This window comes from Globicephala melas, chromosome 3, assembly GCF_963455315.2.
Source record: "Globicephala melas chromosome 3, mGloMel1.2, whole genome shotgun sequence".
In the NCBI taxonomy this organism is placed as follows: domain Eukaryota; kingdom Metazoa; phylum Chordata; class Mammalia; order Artiodactyla; family Delphinidae; genus Globicephala; species Globicephala melas.
This window is the reverse complement of record NC_083316.1, coordinates 88,319,802-88,341,504: the sequence shown is the minus strand read 5'-3', so window position 1 is coordinate 88,341,504 and position 21,703 is coordinate 88,319,802. Positions and strand designations below refer to the sequence as shown.

Below are 21,703 nucleotides of genomic sequence, written 5' to 3'. Positions count from 1 at the left end.
TAATGATCATCAAGTTATTTGTCATTAAAACTTATCTGATACAACTGCACTGTTCAGTTCCCTTTAATTAATCTACTACTGCCAATTTATTTAATACATAGAAAGTAAAGAGGCCTGACAAAGTGATGGTACTTAACCAAAATATATAAATTTGCAGTAAATTCAGAATGGATAAGAAATGTGACAGTGACTGGATCAGTGTCATTAGAAAGTCCACCATACACCACAGACTGTATACTAAAACAAACAAAAAGGTTATGCTTAAAATGTTTCCTTTGCTCCTACCAAAGCAAAATTTTAAAACCTTACTGAAAGTTGAAATGATGGCTAACTTGTATATGAATGTATATAGAAAGCATGTGATTCTGAAGGAAATATAATTCAAGACAAAGTCAGAGCACTGTATAAACATTCTCACGAAGTAAGAAGTCATGTGGCTGCTAGGGTGGCTATTGAACCATTTGTTACCAAAACTGAATATTGGTAGAAGAGTCAAATGCATTATTCTTGGTATAACGTGAAATTAACAAAAAGTTCCAACAACTGACAGGAGAAGCTTGGGAAATCTTTCCAAGCTGAAGACATACAGAGAGTAGAAGGGACACAAACTCCTGAAGTGTCCAACTCCTGTCAAACCATGACCAAGAAACAGCAGCAAGCATCAAGCATTACAGTGACCAACAACTAACTTTTCAACTTTGTGACAGTGCAGCAGGCTTTGCGATTAAGCCAAAAACACTCTTGTTCTACAAACCCCAGGGCAAAAAAGCCAACAATAAGAAACTCTGCATGTATACTAATGATGTAATGAAAATCATCCAGCCTTCATTTTAGAAGCAAAAAAATTGCTTAACAACTTTGATGACAGAGTCCTGTTTATAGAATCATTAAGGGTCTGAAGAGATCAACTAAATTTTTCAATTAAATCTGTATTTTATGAAGGTAGTTATATCCTAGGTCCACAAACATTTCAAGAAATACCACTTGCTAATGCTAAGGGTCTAATGAACATAGTCTTCCTAAGTCTTCACTTCAAACTGTATATTATACATACTACTTCTATGTAGGATGAACTATTCAAGAGCAATTTCATTCACAGAAATGTAATTTTAAAGAAATTTTTCTGACTGAGCCACTGTAAAGAGCATTTTTATATACTAAACACCTAGAATATAAATATTCTACTATTTAGAGTTTCCCCTTTTCCTAAAACCATTTGTCCCACTATGGAAATACCTTTTCTGCAAGTAAAATAACTTATACTGGAAAACTAATTTCAATTTTTCTATGATAATGTTATTTTATTTACTCTGACTTTAAAATGTAAGGCTCCTCACTATCAATTACATAAAATTAGTAATCTCTTCTTACGTAAGCATTACAACACTGATAAGAAAAAGTGAAGAAGCATTCGTTTCAGGAAAATGCAGAAATAACTTGGGTCTCAATGATAGTACTATAAGGTGTGTCTCAAGTATTTGTTACTAATAATAGTTATTTACCTTTTTTTTAATGACTCACTTTTCTCAATAAATCAGAGTAGATTCAAGTTTATCCCTATAACAGTGTCATTCTCAATCACTTGCATTCTGATATGCTTCCTAGAGTGGGGGAGGGTAAGATGGAATTACAGAGGGCATACTAGAAAACTACGTATTAGAATATGTCACACATGTACATATCTTGTACTTGGGTAGAAAAAATATTGAGAATCATTGACTTAGATCACAAAATCTTTGTTTTACTGCTGGATGAGACAATAAGGACTACTTAGTTCCAATCCTAACTTTTTCCAGTTCAGTGCTTGCTTCACAACACCCAATAACTATAGGCTGGTCTGTGCATTTAAACTGTAAGTGTGTGTTCTTTAAGAATCAGAACCCCATACTTACTGAACACACATTTTGAAATAGGGATATCTGTAAAATGTTGCTCCCTAAAAAACAATCATATAGGAGATTTCTGTAGGAGACAGAAAACTTTCAATTAAGAGTTTTGTGTATTATTACATTTGAAAATAAAGTTTAACTTTTAAACAGATTAAGTAAATGTAATTTAAGGCGGCAGGGAGCATTAGAGATTTAAGAAGGTAACATTTAGCTTTTCTGTACCACTTTTAAGCAAATATTTGTGGTTCAAAGGAAAAGAATTCAGGGAAACCATCCAACAACAGATGATAATCTAATGTGAAAGAAAAATAATTCAGGAATTCAGACAAACTGGACATATTTTGAGGTAAAAATCAGTTAAGGTAAATTTCTGATTATTGCTACTGAGATACAGTAACCCAAGCGCTAAAAAAAAAAAAAAACCCTGCTAATCTGAGATATTTCTAATTATTTGGTTTGTACAAATGTAAATATCATTCAATTTAAGTAAGCGTAATGTACATTATTTTAATTTCCGAAGTCTAAAACTTAGGGACTTTTAGGATCGTAGAATAAACACAGTAATACTAGAAGAGATGAAATGAAAACTACCATGAAAGTAACTGAATGTGAATGCTGAACACTCCCTAAATTCAGTCATTTTACCTCAATTGTCTCATTTCTTCTTCATAATGACCTTGTGAGGCAATTATATCATCCCCACTTTACAGATGAGGAAACTATGGTGTAAAGAGATTAAGAAACTTGCCCAAGATCCCACAAAAGAAAATCCTAATTTCTGACTGAAACCCAGACTATCTGGCTCCAAAATAAATGACTCTTCTTTTCACTATACCCTGCTATCTCACAAGAAACACACACATTGAACTTTTCAGTCTTCTAATTAAAATCTTCTAAAGGAGGAGACAATATTAAGCTTATAGTGAACGGTGATACTGTATAGGCTAAAAATTAGTCATAGTTTGATAAGTATAAATTAATGTTTAGGAAATAATTCCAAATCATGCATGACATTAAATTTTTTAAAAGCTGAATATGAAATATCGCCCCCAAGTAGAAATATCCGAAAACTTCTGTAGAAAGGCACTAAGTAAACTTCATCTTACCTGGACACTTTGAATTCCAAAGAAAAAACCTGAGAGGCTCCATATTTTGTCAGTCATACAGCAGTTTCATATGGTCAACTAGGACTATATTTATACTTAAGAAAAAAGAAAAAGTGGGTAATTGCTTGGGTCTGATTCTTTTGTTCTGACTCTAATCTGTCCTCTATTGATTATTTTCCATTTTTCCTCCAGATTTTGGAGACTTCTTCTAATTTAGGCTAACTGAGTCTCAAGTTCAGGAACTCCTCCAAGTTTAGATGTAAGTGCTGACACACTACAATGAAGACCATAAAATTGCAATGATTGGTAGAGTGTTACAGAAGAAACAAAAGTTTCAGTTATTTCAAAACATTAACTATCGTGGAATTACTGATGACTTTTTTTCTGTATAGTTTTCTGAATTGATTTTAAAGCATTTAACTTTTATAATAAAAACAGGAGAGCAAGAAAAAAGGAAAGAGGGAGGAAGGCGGGGCGGGGGTGGGGGGAGTTGGAGCTTTGATTAAAAAGTATCTGAACATCTTATTCCTTCCAAATTTCCAAAACTATGACCTCCTTGTTCCCTTCTATCTCTCAATGGCATGGCATGAAAAATAAACCACACATAAGCATGCCAAAGTCAAATGAGATACGGAAAAATAATAATGAGGCAATCCAAAGATCTACAAATTCTGAGACATAGCTCAATTTCACTATTTCAGAAATTAGTTATTAACTGAGCAAAGTATGAAAAACAGATTTAGGGCATACTAAAACTGAAAAGCAGGATTCACATACTTAAAGAAGAGTGCAGGAATTTCCTTAGTATGGGAAAATTATAAATATAATATACACATATGTGAATTAATTTATACCAGTTTCTTATTCTTTTTATCACAAATTGAAGTTCTGTATTAAAATACTCCTTTAGCAACACCATGAAACAACATGCAAGATAGTTTTAAGTCCTATTAAAATTAACTTAAATCTCTCTAAATTACTTCATTTTCCATGGAAAAGTTATACTAAAAGAAGTTCACATTTGTAAGCTTTCTTTTTCCATTACAAAAACACATTCTTATTCCAAAACAACATACATAAGATTGACCCAATTTATTAAGTATGTTACCAAAACAGTGCATAATTGATAGTCCCTTCAACCTGTCTTCAAAAGAAGACGCTCATTTAAAAATCAAGTAGAAAACTATAATCTATTAACACAAGAGTCCAATTTTAAAACAAGACTTTTATTTGTATAACAAGTTCATTAGATTTTCTTTTTTTTCTGATTACCAAAACACAGTTAACTCACCAAGGCCTTGATTTAGAAAGATAATGACTTCCTACTCACAGGACTGCTTTATAATAGTCTCATGGAATTCAATTACTACAGTTTTTATAAACACTATTACCATCTACGAACGGAAATAAGCACTTTACAATATTTTGGTTTGATACATATTTATGCTGGTTTTCAAACTTGATAATTTCAGTTCCTCTGTTCCTTAGTATATGCCATGTAACAGCTGTCCTGAAAATGTTATTTCTGTGTAGATGGTGAGTATTTACAGCACAACTGAACCTGCCTACATTGTTTGAAATTTTTCATAATGAAATACTGGAGGAAAAAAAAGGGAAATGTGAAATGTTCACAGACCAGAGTTATAGCTACATAACAGTTGAAGATGAAATAAAAAGGAAGGGTCTACCAAAAGCCTGAATTATTCCTTCAACTACTGATATCAAACTCTGAAATAGTGCAGAAGCTGCATTAACCGGACCCTAAATAATTTTACATGGTATATATTTAACGCTGCCGACCATCAGTATGGAAGAGAAACAGATCTTCGCCAAAGGTCTTTCATGGAAGAAACTGGAGAAAGGTTTCCAAGTACGCCTATGTACTCCCTTAATATACTTCCAGTACCTTTGAAAACAGTTCACTTGGCTCAAGAGAACTAGCAGAAAAGATTCCCCAGATCACAAAACATACACTGAGCCCTCCTTTGCATTCACTGACAAATGTGTGGCTCTTCACAAGTATGTCTTCCTAAAGCCCATATAGATAGATACACCAGGACAACACTGCACAGTGAAATAATTATACTTTGCAATAGTTTTTAAAAATCCTGTCCCCATTCCATAGGTGGAAAAGTACTTTCTAGTCTTTAATCACTAAAATAGATTTGGTCTATTCTTATTGATTTTTCTGTTACACTTTTATATCGCTTACTCCATTTAAGAAACTTTTTTAGTATTTTAAAACATCTGGAGAAAGAAAAAAACGGCACTACACCCAGAGTAATTTATGTCAAATTTACAGTGAGACTACTACGAATATATGCAGCTTCTTATGAATAAAAAAGATTAAGGTTTTTTAACCATAAGGCAATCGAAAATGAAAGTGCCAGCCTTAATAAATTATTAGACATTGCACTGCACAACACTATATATCAAAATCACAAATGTACACACACACGCGACAGCTTCCCAGTTAATTTGTGCAAGACGTACCACCCTACCAAAACCAACTCAATTAGCGTGTTTCAGAAAGTTGATCCTAAAGGAGACTAACCAGAAAGCTGACCCGAAGGTGACTCCAAACACCTCCTCAACCGTAAATGGCAAAGAGAACAGAACAGAAATTGCCCCGCCTGCGCTAGCTTCACACTATCTCTTGAGGGTCACTCCTGGCCAAGACAGGAGTAGGGACGGAAGGTGGGGGATAAAAGCAGGGGGTGGGGAAGCTGACACGAGAGAAGAGCTGGGGGCGGACTGTGCCGGTCCAGGGAGACCGCAAGGCCCCAGCGGTAGGAAGGGGCTGGGGAGGTAACACCTAGGGACTGGGGGTGGCCGCCCAGCCCGAGGCCCGCGCCGAGGGGATCGCGCCGAGAAAAGGGGGTGCGGGCGTGATGGGCGGTACCCACGGTACTCCCAGCACCGCCCCACACCCCGCAAACCCCGAACCCGGCGACTGGGCGGAGCCGTCGCGCCCGCCTCAGCCCTCTCGCGCCGGCACCCGCCCCCTCAGCCTCCAGTCCCGGGTGGGTGGGAAGGGCGGGCCTCGCCCGGCCGGGTGGGCAGCCCGGCCCAAGCCGCAAACAGGAATGCGCCGCCGCGGGCGCAGGATGGACGGGAGACCCCGCAGCCGGGGGCAGGAGGGGGGGGATGGCTGAGGGCGGAGAAAGAGCCCTCGGCACAGCCGGCGCAGCCGCCGCAGCCAGGGCAGAGCCCCAGGCGCCCCACTGCGGGCAGGGAGTGTTGCCCCAGTTCTCGGCTGGCCTTCCCAACTCTTCCCCCCTCCCCCGGCGTTGCCCCGGGTAACAGCGCCTGCCGCGGGCGGCGCGAAACTCACCTACCTAGAACCTGACAAGCAGGAGCCCCTCAGACACGGGAGCCAGTCGCCACCCCGCGTCACGGGGGCCGCCACAACCAATGAGCGCTGCTGTCACCAGCCTCCGCGGCCAATCCAGCTGCACTCCGGTCTCCGGGCACCCTCGAGGTCTCAGCCAATGGGCACCCGCCGAAGGCGGGCACTGCCTCCCGACCCCCAACCCCCTCTTCCACCACCTCCCAGGAGGCGGGGCGCGGCCGATTGGCCTGGACCCCGGAGGGGTGGGACTCGGGCACCAGGCCCGGTGGGCGCGCGCGGACCGGGGGCTGCGGGCGTGGCGAGGGGAGGCGTAGAGCGTCGGCCGCCGCCCTCCGGGCTCGCTCCCCAGCTTGGGTGGGGTCGCGCGGCCCTCCTGGTGGCTCAGCTCTCTTCGTCCCTGTAACTCGCTCCTCTCTAGCCGGTGTCCAGGGCTGCCGGGGTGGGAGTGTGGGCGGGATGCGGCCGGAGGCGGGCGGCGGCGTCACAGGAAACTTTGGGAGGCTCGCCTGGCCGCGGCCGGGAAGTGGCCGGGCCGGGGGTGATAAGCTGGGGCCGCCTGGAAGGGACTACCCGGCGGGTCGGCAGCCGGAAAGGAATTCGGAGGGTGGGGACGGAGACGTGATTAAAATGTTAATTGTGCCCGCGGGGTGCTGGGTGATCCCGGGAGCTGAAATCTCCGGGAACGGAAGCGGCTTTGGGGTCGCGGACCCTCCACCCCTACATACGCATCCTTCACCCCTTCGAATCAGTCACTTTTACTGTGTATCTTACTTGCATCTATTGTAACGTTGATTCTTTTAAAGTAGTTTTCGGCTTGAAGTGCCTGAAAGGCGGGAACAGTGTCTTTCTCATTCCTGTAATTCCCAGTGCCTGAGACCTTCTTTAAAAAACAGGTTAGACAATGCTGGAATTGTGATGGATGCTATTAAAAAGTGTACAGCAGGTCCTGTGAGTAGTCTCCTGTAGTAAGTTCTTACCTCTTCCAGAGTCTAGCATGCGTGAAGAACCGAAGTTGGTTTGCTCGTCCAGTGAGGGTTGTTTCTGAAGCGTCCTTCACCAAAAGAATTTAGTGGAAAATGAGTAATTTGAGCTAAACAAAGAGACGTAGGTGATCTGTAACAGTATGATAGGTGTTATTAGTCACTATTGCAGGGTATGTTTCTGTAGCCGACTCTTTAAGGCATTGTATCGTACATTGCATTGGTTGAACCACATTCTTTGCCTGGAGCAAATTCTAAGGTCAACCCTATCTCGACCCGCCTCCTCCAAAACTTGTGTATTACAATGGGAGCCAAAGAAGAGTGAATAATTAGTTCATAATTAATAATTTCTAAACAAAGTAATTTATTTTACTGTAGTGAACGCCCCTACACATAGACAAATTTTAAACGGGACTTTTCATGTCTACTCTTTTAAAGAAACCAAAACGTTCTGTAAAGACAAGAATTTTATTTTTTTCCATTGTGTTATGGGGGTTTTAATTGTTTATTTGTATTTTTTAAGCCTAAAAGAACTTTTATTTTATTCTTAAATTATTCTACTGTTGAGAAAGGTTAAGTAAAATTACAAAGGTTGCACATAACCAATTAGACAAATGTAAAGACAAAAATTTTTTTTAAAAAAGCTTAATTCTTCCTATTGGATGTGGAAGAAGGGATTTCCCTTTCTTAGAGCACTTGCCTTAGAAAACTGGTAATTGTTGTATACTTTTTCATCTCTTTGAAATGTATATAAATTATTTTGAAGACTGGATAGGTCTCTGTCATTTTGTGTTTTGTTAGCGTTATATCCCAGAAATGTGTTTCTCAAGGACCTGGGAACTATCTCTTTGAAATGCAAATGTCAAGAGAGCTAGCACCCTTGAATGGATAAAGATGTTGTGGTATACATATATATACAGCATGGAATATTATTCAGCCTTAAAAAAAGAATGAAAGCTTGCCATTTCAACAGCATGGATGGACCTTGAAGGCATTATGCTAAGTGAAATAAGTCACAGAGAAATGCAAATGCCATATGATCTCCCTTATATGTGGAATTAAAAAAAACAGAACAAAAAACCCTCATAGATACATAGAACAAATGGATGGTTGCCAGAAGCAGGGGGTGGGAGGTGGGTGAAATGTGTGAAAATGGTCAAGAAATACAAACTTCCAGTTATAAAATAAAAAATAGGAATGTAATAGCAGGATGGCTGTGGTTAATAATACTGTATTGCATATTTGAAAGTTGCTAGGAAAGTAGATCTTAAAAAGTTCTCATCACAAGAAAAAAATTATGTAACTATATATGGTAATGGATGTTAACTAGAATTACTGTGGTGATCAGTTAGAGATATATACAAATATGGAATTATGTTGTATACCTCAAACTATTGTAATATTATATGTCAATTATACCTCAAATAAAAGAGAGAGAGAGATAGCACCCCTCTCTCCCAGTTTCTATGGGGTAGTAGGAACCTAACTTTGTGGGCAAATTTTTCCAAGTTGCGAAACTACCTTCTGTCATAAAGATGAGACATTTGTTTTTCCTGTGGATAATGCTTATTAGCTAACTCTGATGGTCACCCCAATTAGGAAATAAAGTCAAGATGAATTATGTGTGCAATGTTATCAAGGCCTATTACTTGATGACTAGTTATTGTTTATCTTGAAAACATACGTAGTGGGTTGTATCTGCTAGGCTTTATAAAAGGGTGAGATTGCTTTCTGTCTTTGCAGTCTCTTTGCAGATTGCCTGCAATATGCATCACATTCTGGTGTAATGCTTATTCAATAAGAAAAGTATTATTTCTCTACTGCATTTGTGGAGAGAATTTCTGGGTTGGAAGAACATTTTGTTTTTATTTATATTCCACAAAAAATACCTATGCCTAAAATATCAAGACTATGAAGTTAAAGTAATTAGTTTCTAGTTTTTAATTTGTTCTCGAAAATGACCTCACATTAGATGATAATGTGTTGCCGAACTAAAAATACATTTTGAGTCAGAAATAATAAAGTTAATGTTTGGTATGTATTTTGTAATGACTGTTAACTGCACAAACTAAACATATGTGAGTAAACCTCTTAAAATATAAAAGAAATTAATTTTCTATAAATATTAAATACTGTGGTATATGTCAAATCAATATGAAAGAAATCGATGAATGTTTATGCATTATATGGTTAGACAAAGCCAAAATACAACTTTGGGGATTGCTTCACCAAGGCATATCTTTTCCAAGAACCTTAGGATTTCTCTATCTTTATACAAAGAAAATCTAAATCTGGAAAGATGTGGTTTATGAATTTGTTATTACATATGTGCAGAAAGTAGCTTTAAATAAAAGTCTGGTTTTGAAAAATAGAATTGTTTGCTATACAACATTGTGTATGTGTGTGTGTGTATGTGTTTGTGTGTGTGAGTTTTAAGGAACTCAGATCTCTGAAAGGAGTAAGAATCTTTCTAGTTCTTCAACCATTCTCTCAGTTCTCACCTATTCACTCCCAACTTAAAAACTGCCTGCCATATGCCAAGCACCATGCTAAGAAATGCAATTTTTTTTAACATCTTTATTGGAGTATAATTGCTTTACAATGTTGTGTTAGTTTCTGCTGTATAACAAAGTGAATCAGCTATACATACATATATCCCCATATCCCCTCCCTCTTGCATCTCCCTCCCACCCTCCCTATCCCACCCCTCTAGGTGGTCACAAAGCACCGAGCTGATCTCCCTGTGCTATGTGGCTGCTTCCCACTAGCTATCTATTTTACATTTGGTAGTGTATATATATGTCCATACCACTCTCTCACTTCGTCCCAGCTTACCCTTCCCCCTCCCTGTGTCTTCAAGTCCATTCTCTACGTCTGTGTTTTTATTCCTGTCTTGCCACTAGGTTCTTCAGAATCTTTTTTTTTTTAATTCCATATATATGTGTTAGCATACGGTATTTGTTTTTCTCTTTCTGACTTACTTCACTCTGTATGACAGTCTCTAGGTCCATCCACCTCACTACAAATAACTCAATTTCATTTCTTTTTATGGCTGAGTAATATTCCATGTATATATGTGCCACATCTTCTTTATCCATTCATCTGTCGATGGACACTTAGGTTGCTTCCATGTCCTGGCTATTGTAAATAGAGCTGCAGTGAACATTGTGGTACATGACTCTTTTTGAATTATGGTTTTCTCAGGGTATATGCCCAGTAGTGGGATTGCTGGGTCATATGGTAGTTCTATTTTTAGTTTTTTAAGGAACTTCCATACTGTTCTCCATAGTGGCTGTATCAATTTACATTCCCACCAACAGTGCAAGAGGGTTCCCTTTTCTCCACACCCTCTCCAGCATTTATTGTTTGTAGATTTTTTGATGATGGCCATTCTGCCAGGTGTGAGGTGATATCTCATTGCAGTTTTGATTTGCATTTCTGTAATAATCAGTGATGTTGAGCGCCCTTTCATGTGTGTGAAACCTCATTTAAAGTGGAGTTGGGAAGCCCTGAAGGGGGAGCTCTCGCGCAGGTATCACTCACCACAGTTTGTAGCCTTCTGACCCAACAACAAGCTGCACTACCTGCAGCCTGTGAAGAACCACCACAGCCTCCCCAATTTCGTCCCTTCTCTAAAAAAACAAGTCTCTCTCCTTGGTTCTCCAGATTTGCCTATGGTTTACCACAATTTGCTTGTCCCAAATTGAAATTCTCTGCTATTCCCAAATAAACTTATTTAACTGGTAAAATAGCTGGCTCTTTCGGGGTTTTTTGTGGGGGTTTTTTTTGCAGTACGTGGGTCTCTCACTGCCGCGGCCTCTCCCGTTGCGGCGCACAGGCTCCGGACGCGCAGGCTCAGCGGCCATGGCTCACGGGCCAGCCGCTCCGCGGCATGCGGGATCCTCCCGGACCGGGGCACGAACCCGTGTCCCCTGCATCGGCAGGCGGACTCCCAACCACTGCGCCACCAAGGAAGCCCTGGCGCTTTTGTTTTTAAGGTCAACACTTTCTGAGGAAACAACTGACTTGCCCAAGGAAAATACTTTCACGAGTAGTGGAGGGGAGGGGAGAATCTTCCAACATTGTGATTCCTTGCCTAATCACATCAAAAATGAAGTCTGCCAATCCACAAGTTCCAAGCATGCAGGTTGCTTCTGTCATTCTTAAATATGAGGAGACATTTGGGGAATCACCGCACTTTTGAGGAAACCCACAGTCATGAAAATAAGACACCAAAACAAACAGAAGAAATTATGGGAAGAGGCAGGGGAGAGTTGAACAAAACCAAAGCAGAGAGTTGAAGAAAATTTCAGAACTATGAGCAATGTCATTAAAGAAAGAAATTCTATGAATAAAAAGAGGATGCTTTTCTTTTTTTTTTTTAAGAAATATTCAGAGGGAAAAAAATGAGTTTTGGAAATTAAAAAATCAATTTTAAAATTCAGTAGTAGATGACAAAATGAAGTTGAGAAGTCTCAAAAGAAGATCAAAAATACAATTGAAAAATATGAGATAAAAGAAAATTTAGGATCAATCCAGGAGATTGCACAGCTAAACTGTAAAAGTTATAAAAAAAAGAAAAGGAGGAGAACGGAGGAGGAGTGGAATTATCAAAGAAAGGCATTTCCGCAGAACTGAAAGAAGTGTGTTTCCAAATCATATGGATCTAGTGAGTGTCTGAAAAATAAATGAAAAAGACTCACGTAATCCTAAAATATCAGAATAGCAGAGGTAAAGAAAATTCCCTACATGCTTCAAATAGAATAACAGATTGCAGACAAAAAATCAGGCATGATAATAGAGAAAGGCACTGGACTTTTCAACAATGATACAGGAAACTAGAAGAAAATAGACCAATATCTTTAGATTCCAAAGGGCGATTATTTACAATTTAGAATTTCCTATAAACCCAACCATCAATCAAGTCTAACAGCAAAATAAAGGTATCCTCAGATATGCAAGATCTCAGAAAGTTTTCTTCCTATGAAACCTCTTCTTAGGAAGTTACTTAAAAGTATTTTCCACCAAAAAGAGGGATTGAAAAAAGAGAGATGAAGACATGGATCAACACTGGAGAAAGGAAAGGGGAATGCATAGAATGATGGTGAAGGAAATTTCCAGGATAATAACTGTATGAGGGGCCTAAAAAGCAGCCAGTTAGAGACTGAGGCAGGAGAATGGAAGTCTGATGTTTCCAAGAAAACAACAACAACAACAAAAAAAACAATAATGGGATCAATATATTACCTGATACATTTTACTACAAGGAGAGATGTATTACCATTATGACACGATTTGGAGATGACTTAAGAGAAGGCATATAAAAGATGAAGCAATTATTAGCCACAGGAAAAAAAAATTATTTAAAAAATTTTTCCATTAAAAAATGCAACCATAGTGTACATGTGACTCAGCCTAAAAAGATAATTACATAATCATCCTATTCTAAGCACTGAATGTTGATTTAACAAAAAATTACAATATGGTAATTCCTACAATATTGTAGGAATAGAGTAAAGAAAATTCTTGAGTGGAAATCATGTAAGAGAGTTAAATCCTCTTCTTCCATAGTAGGAAGTTAGTAGATAATTGCTAATTCTGAAAAAATCAAGACAGGGTATTCAAAGCCTGCTTCATGCTAGGAAGGATAAACACCAGTGTTGAGAAGTAGAGTTCAACTATGGGGATGAGGATGGGAACTGAAAAGTAACAGTGGTTAGGGCTGGAGGTTGTCGATCTTGGGCTATCATTTCACTTGCATTGCTTTGATAAACATAAACATTAAAAAAATGTCTGTTGGTGAATCTGTTGCACAGCCAGTTTAAGAACTACTGAGATAAGGAACAGGAACACCTGTCTCTATCACTGCATATAGCATACATGGTAAAAAGAATAAAACCAGACATAATCTGCCTTCTAACTTAGATGGTTATTCACTCAGTAAATATTTCTTGAGCACCTATTATGTGTCAGTGTGAGAAGTTCTGAGGATATGACAGGAAACTGTAGAGGCAGGGCTCTTCACCTGAAGACAAGTAGGAGATACAGACAATAAGCAAGAAAACAAATTAACAGACCATCTATAGATTTGATAAATGCCAGGAAGGAAATGAATAAAATGTGAGAAAATAAAGAGAACTGGAAAGAATCAAACAACTAAGATTTGGGTCTTAGCTTCACAGTTTTATACTATGAACTTAAGCAAATCCCTTAGCTATTCTGAGCCTCCATTTTTTTTTTTTTTTTTTTTTTTTCTGTATGCGGGCCTCTCACTGTTGTGGCCTCTCCCCTTGCGGAGCACAGGCTCCGGACGCACAGGCTCAGTGGCCATGGCTCACGGGCCCAGCCGCTCCACCACACGTGGGATCCTCCCGGACCGGGGCACGAACCCGTGTCCCCTGCATCGGCAGGCGGACTCTCAACCACTGTGCCACCAGGGAAGCCCTAAGCCTCCATTTTTATATCTATTAATTGCAAATAATAATTCTAACTTCACTGGTTCTTATGACAATAAATTGAGATAGAGTAAACGAATAAATTTTCAATATATAAATTCCTATTCAAACATAAGGTTTTTACCCTTGGGGAGCCCTTATCAATTCTTAACTGGTTTCCTTGACTGCTTCCGTAAGGTTCTATGGTACACATTGTCAACAGATTTTTTTTTTTTTTTATAAATTTATTTATTTTTGGCTGCGTTGGGTCTTTGTTGCTGCACGCGGGCTTTCTCTAGTTGTAGTGAGTGGGGGCTACTCTTCGTTGCGGTGCACGGGCTTCTCATTGTGGTGGCTTCTCTTGTTGCAGAGCACAGGCTCTAGATGCGTGGGCTTCAGTAGTTGTGGCGAGCGGGCTCTAGAGTGCAGGCTCAGTAGTTGTGGCGCACGGGCTTAGTTGTTCCGGGGCATGTGGGATCTTCCCAGACCACGGCTTGAACCCGTTTCCCCTGCATTGGCAGGCGGATTCTTAGCCACTGTGCCACCAGGGAAGCCCTGTCAACAGATTTAAGCCACCTAACCATCATTTTCATTTTGATGTTTCCACATTCAAATTCTTTAACTTAGAGGTAAATCTAGTTTCCTAAGCTTGACTTCAGCCTTTACAAATCTACAAGCAATTTAACTATCCAGACTTCCCTCCCACCTCATTGTTACCTTTCCCCATTTCCCTTCAGCAGTAGAATACGTTACACCTCCACATGTAGTTTAAATTTATATACAGTAATATTCACTGTTTTTGGTGTAGAGTTCTATGAGTTTTGAGAATTTCATAGCCATCAAACCACCACCCATATAAGATGCAGAACAGTTCCAAACCTCTCCTGCCCTCACACACACACACACACACACACACACACACACACACACAGAGAACACAGTCTCTTTATGTTACCCCTTTGTAGTCAACCCTATCCTCACACAACCACTGATCTGTTCTTCATCTCTATAGTTTTGCCTTTTCCAAAATGTCATATAATTGCAGTCATAGTGTATACAGCCTTTTGAGTCTGACTTCTTCACTAAGAATAATGCATTTGAGATTCATCTATGTTACAGCATGCCTTAGCAGTTTCTCTCATTTTATTGCAGTGTAGTATTTCATTGTTCATTCATTTCTCAGTTCAGGGACATTTGGGTTTTTTCCAGTTTTGGGCTATTATGAATAAAGTTACTATAAACATTCACATACAGGTTTTACTGTGTGATCATTTTTTTTTAATTGGAGTAGAGTTGCTTTACAATGTTGTCTTAGTCTCTGCTGTACAACGAAGTGAATCAGTTATATGTATACCTATAATCCCCTCCCTTTTGGACCTCTCTCCCACCCCCACGCCCCCATCCCACCCATCTAGGTCATCACAGAGCACCGAGCTCAGCTCCCTGCGCTATACAGCAGGTTCCCACCAGCTATCTGTTTTACACATAGTAGTGTATATATGTCAATCCCAATCTCCCAATTCATCCCACCCCCCTTCCCCAACCCATGTCCTCACATTCGTTCTCTATGTCTGCATCTCTATTTCTACCCTGCAGATAGGTTCATCTGTACCATTTTTCTAGATTCCATGCACAATTTACAATAGCCAGGACATGGAAGCAAACTAAATGCCCATCGACAGATGAATGGATAAAGAAGATGTGGTACATATATACAATGGAATATTACTTGGCCATAAAAAGGAACAAAATTGGGTCATTTGTAGACATGGATGAACCTAGAGTGTGTCATACATAGTGACGTTAAGTCAGAGAGAGAAAACCAAATATCATATATTAACACATATATGTGTGATCATTTTTATTTCACTTGGGCAAATACCTAAGAGTGAGATTGCTAGGTCCTGTGGTAAGTACATATTTGTAGGAAACTGTCAAACTTTTCCCAAAGTGGCTGCACCATCTTACATTTCCACCAGTAATGCATGACAGTTCCAATTTTTCCTCATTTTCACCAAAGCTTGGTATTGTCAAGTGTTTTTTTGAGGAGGGGGAGGTGGATTGGTGGGTTTGTTTGTTTTCTCATTCTGAAAGGTGTGTAGTGGTATATTATCATGGTTTTAATTTACATTTCCCTATGGACTAATAACGTTAAGCATCTTTTCATGTTCTTATTTGACATCCACATATCTTCTTTGGTGAAGTATCTGTTCAAAGCTTTTGCCCATTTAAAAAAAAATCCTAGTATTCTTAGTTTGTCTTTATTATTTTCAAATGATTTCTTGTGTATTTCTTAGTTTTGTTTCTAATTCTTGCTAAAGAAGCTTCACGTGGTGGAAGCACATGAAAGGAGCCTCTCACTGCGATTTCCTAAGCATTGGGCAGAGTATGGGATTAGGACATATTTTTTCCTCCCATACAGAGCTAACAGCCTTTTTTTTTTTCCTTTTTTAAGGATCAAACATTTGCTCTACTACACTGTAGCCAACTCAGCTAATTAATTCATAAATTTATAAGTACCAAGGGAGAGGGAAAATATTATACCATTAGAACCACAAATATTAAAGATGAGAAGTTTATAGAGCCCCAAGTACTGAAAGTGAGCACTACAGATCCCATTTGAAACTTGAGTAATTCTGTATGAGATAAATGGAAATAGCAAGGGAAAATGAAGTAATTGGTATATGTATTTATAAATGTACAATTATCAACTAAAAAACCCCCTTTTATGACTAGGTTTATTGAAGTGACATGCACTAATTATTTTTAATTTAAAAAAATTTAATTTAATTTATTTATTTTTGGGCTGCGTTGGGTCTTTGTTGCTGCACGCAGGCTTTCTCTAGTTGCAGCAAGCAGGGGCTACTCTTCATTGTGGTGCGCGGGCTTCTCATTGTGGTGGCTTCTCTTGTGGAGCACGGGCTCTAGGCACATGGGCTTCAGTAGTTGTTGGGACTTCCTGCGTGGCACAGTGGTTAAGGACTCCACAATCCCAATACAATGGGCCTGGGTTCAATCCCTGGTCAGGGAACTAGATCCCATATGCATGCCACAACTGAGAATTTGCATGCCACAACTAAGGAGCCCATGTGCCACAACTAAGGAGCCAGTGAGCTGAACTAAGGAGCCCACCTGCCACAACTAAGACCCAGTGCAACCAAATAAAGAAAGAAAAGAAAATATAAATTTTTTTTAAAAATTGGATTGTTGTTTTGAAAGAAAGAACAAAGTTGAAGGACTATTATCCTGATTTTAAGACTTACTATAAAAAAGAAAGTGAGGTATCAGTGAAAACATAGATATACAGATCAATGGAATAGATAAAGAATCCAGAATATACCCATGTAAACATGATCAGTTGGTTATTGGCAAAGGTGCAAAGACAATTCAGTGGAGAAAAGGACAGCCTTTTCAACAAGTTGCTGGAACAATTGGCCATTGACATGCAAAAGTTTTCTGGTGGCTTGTTTTTTACCCATATCTCTCACCTTATACAAAAACTAACACAAAATGGATCATAGACCTAAATATAAAATAAAACAACAAAACTTTCAGAAGAAAAAACAGGAGAAAATCTTTGTGAACTTCAGTTAAAGAAAGAGTGCTTAGATACAACACTGAAAGCACTACATAGGGAAGAAAAAAATTGGTAAATTGGGCTTGATTAAAATTAGAAAAGAAAATTGATCTATGAAAGATATGGGCAAGAGAATGAAAAGACAAGCCACAGAAACTATTTTCAAATCACACATCTGATGAAGGGCATATATGCAGCATACAACTCTCTGATTTTAAAGAAATGCTTTCCCTTCTTTCAGGCTCAACTCAAATCTCAGCTCTGTGAAAACTTCAAAGACCAGATGAGCTAGAATCCATATGTCTGGACCATTAGTGGATGAATGAATGAACATTTCTCAGCCATTATTACTTTCCTGTAAAATACAATGTATACACTAATAAATATACCCTTATAGTCTGGTCCTCTTTTTAACTAAAAACTTGAATGTATTTGCCAGACACTTGATATATTGCAGTATGTTCCCATGGAATGAAATGAAACTTTATTGACTGAAATAATAAGTACTATGGATGGATGGCATTATCTTACAGATTCCAAATTGCTTACATTATATCTTAGCCTTAGGGAGGTTATATCTAACTAGGGCAGGTCTGGTAAAGTATATTTTGTAACTATATATAATGTCTTGTATGGATCTGTGAATATGTATTTGTCTAAGTATACAGTTATAGAAAGTTAAAAAAATGGAAAAATTCTAAGTTATATATTTTATCGATTTTGTTGAAATAGCAATTCTCTTCAGTTTCAGTTTTTGCCAAACATTACTGTATTATCATTTTCTCTGAAAATCAGAAGCTTTTGTCTATTCTGGAGGCCATTTAGCCCAACTGCATTTTTCAAAAAGCCACGATTTGCTAAATTTAAATGCAGCCCCCTTTGCTAGGCCTAGAATTAGTGCTAAGGACCAAATGAGGAGCCCTTAATAAATTAATATCCTGGGCAGCAGTATTCCAAGAGTCCAGGAAAATATGTAACATGGATATTTCCTCCAAATATTTTAAGATAATAGACTTACTATATACAGAGCTTCCCAATACATACACATTAAGGAAAGGTGGGCCCACTCAGCACGTGAACACAGGTACAATATAATTGAACACGTCCCCGCACTCAGAAGGCCTTGTCCTTCACTTAATGCTCTCCTGTAGCCATCTTGAAATTCTTAGTAATTTTATCTTTGAAGCTGTGTTTTGTAACTGAAGTCTGAAGGAACGATGGAACATACATGTAAACAGAGAAGATACGCAAGATACGCCTTTGCACTGCTCCTTGCCACTCTGTTCTCAGTAGTATTCCCAATACCTCATGAGTACAGCCTTCAGGTAGACCCACAGTGCATGAGAGTTCAGAGAGTTCAAAGTGAGCACAAGGTCAGTGTGTTACATCTATGACTGAGTTAAAAGGAACACTGACAAGCCTGAGAGGGTATGCTTTCCATTCAAACCAGAACTTGCTTCAAGTGCAGAAAGAAGGCAATGGCATTCTAAGAAATATGAACACGCAAGGAATCCTATCATATTCTTTCTTATTTGTGTTACTTCCTGTATTAGCCAACTATTCATACTAAAATGATGATATAGGAGGAAAGGGGGACAGGGCATCATATCGTTACTTTCTCTTTTTGTCCTTTCTTACTCATTAGCAAGCTAAAGCTAGAGAGGGTTGATAGATGTGCACACATCAAAAAGTGAAATTTTAAAAACTTAGTTTTGTGTAGTTTACACTGTTCTGGTAAGAATGAAATATATACTGTACTCATATATGAACTACGTAATATGAATTCTGTAGTTTTGGTGATTCTACATATAAGTTAAATGCTCTTATATTCGCGTTTAAAATTGTTAATACACCATAGAAAGAAGAACAGTAAATTCATGGTAATAATTTAAAATTAAAGAGTCTTTTATTTAGTAGCAAATAAAAAGCACATCTCAAGAGAAAGAGAAAGAAAGAGAGGCTGCAGAAGAAAGGGAAAAAAAGCCTTCTATTTTAACACCTTTAACAGCACTTTTTTCCTGCTTTAATAAGCACTGTTTGATTGATATAAAAAAAGCACTCTTTATAAATCCTTTCCATGCAGAGGGAGCCTGAGCTTTTGATGCCTATTTAATGATGTTAATCAATGTCTAAATTTAGTAAGAATCCTTTAGTACTTAGTGCATCACCAATGGTATAAAATACACGAAATTGCTTTTTCTAAAGCAGTTATAGATTGTATTTAGTCACTGATAATTTTTTATTTCATCTCCTCTTCCCCAACCCTGAGTGAACTGCTCATAAGATCCAAAGGGGCCTGGAGGTAAATGTTTTACTTCATTCTCCTATGATTCTTCATAGGATCTTGTTAGAGAATGTTTTCATATGCACTATTGGGTCCCAGTAAAAATAATATAAACTAAGTACTTATTATATGCTCAGATATGTACCAAGTGCTTTTACACATATTGTCTCAGTTAAGTCATAAAAACCCTGTAGAGTAGGCATTAATATTACCCCAATTTACAAATGTTAAAAAAAAAAAGCAAAGAGAAGTTAAATACATGATTTATAGTCTCACAGCTTGTTGGTACAGGTATTGTGATTTGAATTCACATGATCTAATGCAAGAGCCGCTTAACTGTTATCTAGGCTGCTTTGCCAATTAAGTCCATTGATTCAGAAGTAGAGGAGTGATTCTGAGAGGAAAGAAAGATGATCAACATCCAAGCAAAATGACAAAATGGAGGGGAGATCAGATCTTTCAAAGTAAAAAATAGCATAGCTGATATAAAAATCTCTTAATAGCTCTAAAAGTATGACAGACCTAAGTTTGAGAACCTGCTCCACAATTTCCCAGCTTGTGGTCTTGGGGAAATTACTTAACTAAATCTTAATTCTCTCATTTGTCAAATGAGGATAACAACAGTGCCAACTTCACAGGGTTGTTGTGAGGATTAAAGGCAACATGCACATAAAATGCTTATCATGGTGCCTGGCACCATGCTCTATAAGTGTTAGTTACTGTTACTATTATTTTTAGTATTTTACTTGCTTGAGATTCTCATCTTCAAACACCATTTTTCCTTCTGTCTTTGTGGTCTAAGTAATTCTTCCTACAATTTTAAGCTGGAGTTGAGCTCTACTCATAAAAGCTACAGGCAACCAGAATCTTCACTTTCTTCTTGCAATTTTTTTTGCCACTACATCTCAACTAATTTAGTGCCAGATTATAGATTCTCATCCACACTTTTTAATTCAGAACCTTCCTTTTTATTTGGCTTTGAAGCATATTGTGTTAAATTCCCAAAATGATACCTTCAGAGCTCGCTGCAAAGTCCTTATCACAGTTCTCAGAAAACTTGAAGTTGTTCTTAGCGGAATAAGCACTGCTTTGCATTTCATTATTGAATAGAAAATCTAAAAGAACAACATCAACTTTTAAATGAAATTATACACCTGGAAGGGGCATATAAACAGAGTAAAAAAACAGAGCACCTCATTATCACTCTTTCAAGCTGCTAGAGTGAAATTTGAGCAATTGCATATTCCAACATCAAGAACTCTCTTGGATATACTAAAGAACATCATTATGCACACAGCAACAAAACGAGGAAGTTGTCAGAGGGAGCCACTATGAATAAAAGATTGCCAAGACAGAGTCTTAAAATGGATAATATAATAAGCTCGTTAATAAGTATTCTGAAATAGCTCTAAGGTTTTCCAACTGAAACTGAATTCCTTAGGGTTCTTAACTAGTCAAAGGCATCAACTTTATTATTTTTTCTCCTGTTTAAATTATCCATACCTCTTTGTTGATCCATGCAAGAATGTTTCTACCTGTATCTAAACACAAAGAAACATTTGATTTTGGTATTGGTATTTATTAGAGTACTCATATGAAAATAAGTGGAATTAGGCTTCCTTTTTAAAGATCTGGGTTACTGATAAAAGCCTCTCCAATGAAGAACAAGCATATAAAGGGAGTCAGGCTTCACCATCTTGCTATAATCTTGTAAATTGCCTTCATAACATAGAAACTCTTCTAATTGCAGAATATTTAAGTATTAGTGCATGTCAGACTTCCCTGGTGCAGTGGTTAAGAATCTGTCTGCCACTGACAGTGAGGGGATGGAAAAAGATATTCCATGCAAATAGAAATCAAAAGAAAGCTGGAGTAGCTATACTCATATCAGATAAAATAGACTTTAAAACAAAGAATGTTACAAGAGACAAGGAAGGACACTACATAATGATTAAGGGATCAATCCAAGAAGAAGATATAACAATTATAAATATATATGCACCCAACATAGGAGCACCTCAATACATAAGGCAACTGCTAACAGCTATAAAAGAGGAAATCGACAGTAACACAATAATAGT

General features: G+C 38.2%; 1 protein-coding gene across 6 annotated transcripts in view; it reads right to left on the bottom strand.

Moving 5' to 3' along the window:
- FER (FER tyrosine kinase) overlaps nucleotides 1-6,399 on the bottom strand; it is a 465,769-nt gene extending 459,370 nt beyond the window's left edge. For 4 of the 6 annotated variants that reach the window (XM_070045166.1, XM_070045168.1, XM_070045167.1 and 1 more), the window contains exon 1: nucleotides 6,334-6,399. The gene's annotated coding sequence lies outside the window, so the exon portion shown is untranslated. Of the gene's footprint in view, nucleotides 1-5,549; nucleotides 5,665-6,333 lie in introns of those variants that run through there. The other 2 variants (XM_060296086.1, XM_060296085.1) reach the window with 2 other exon arrangements.
- Between the last annotated feature and the right edge of the window lie 15,304 nt (nucleotides 6,400-21,703).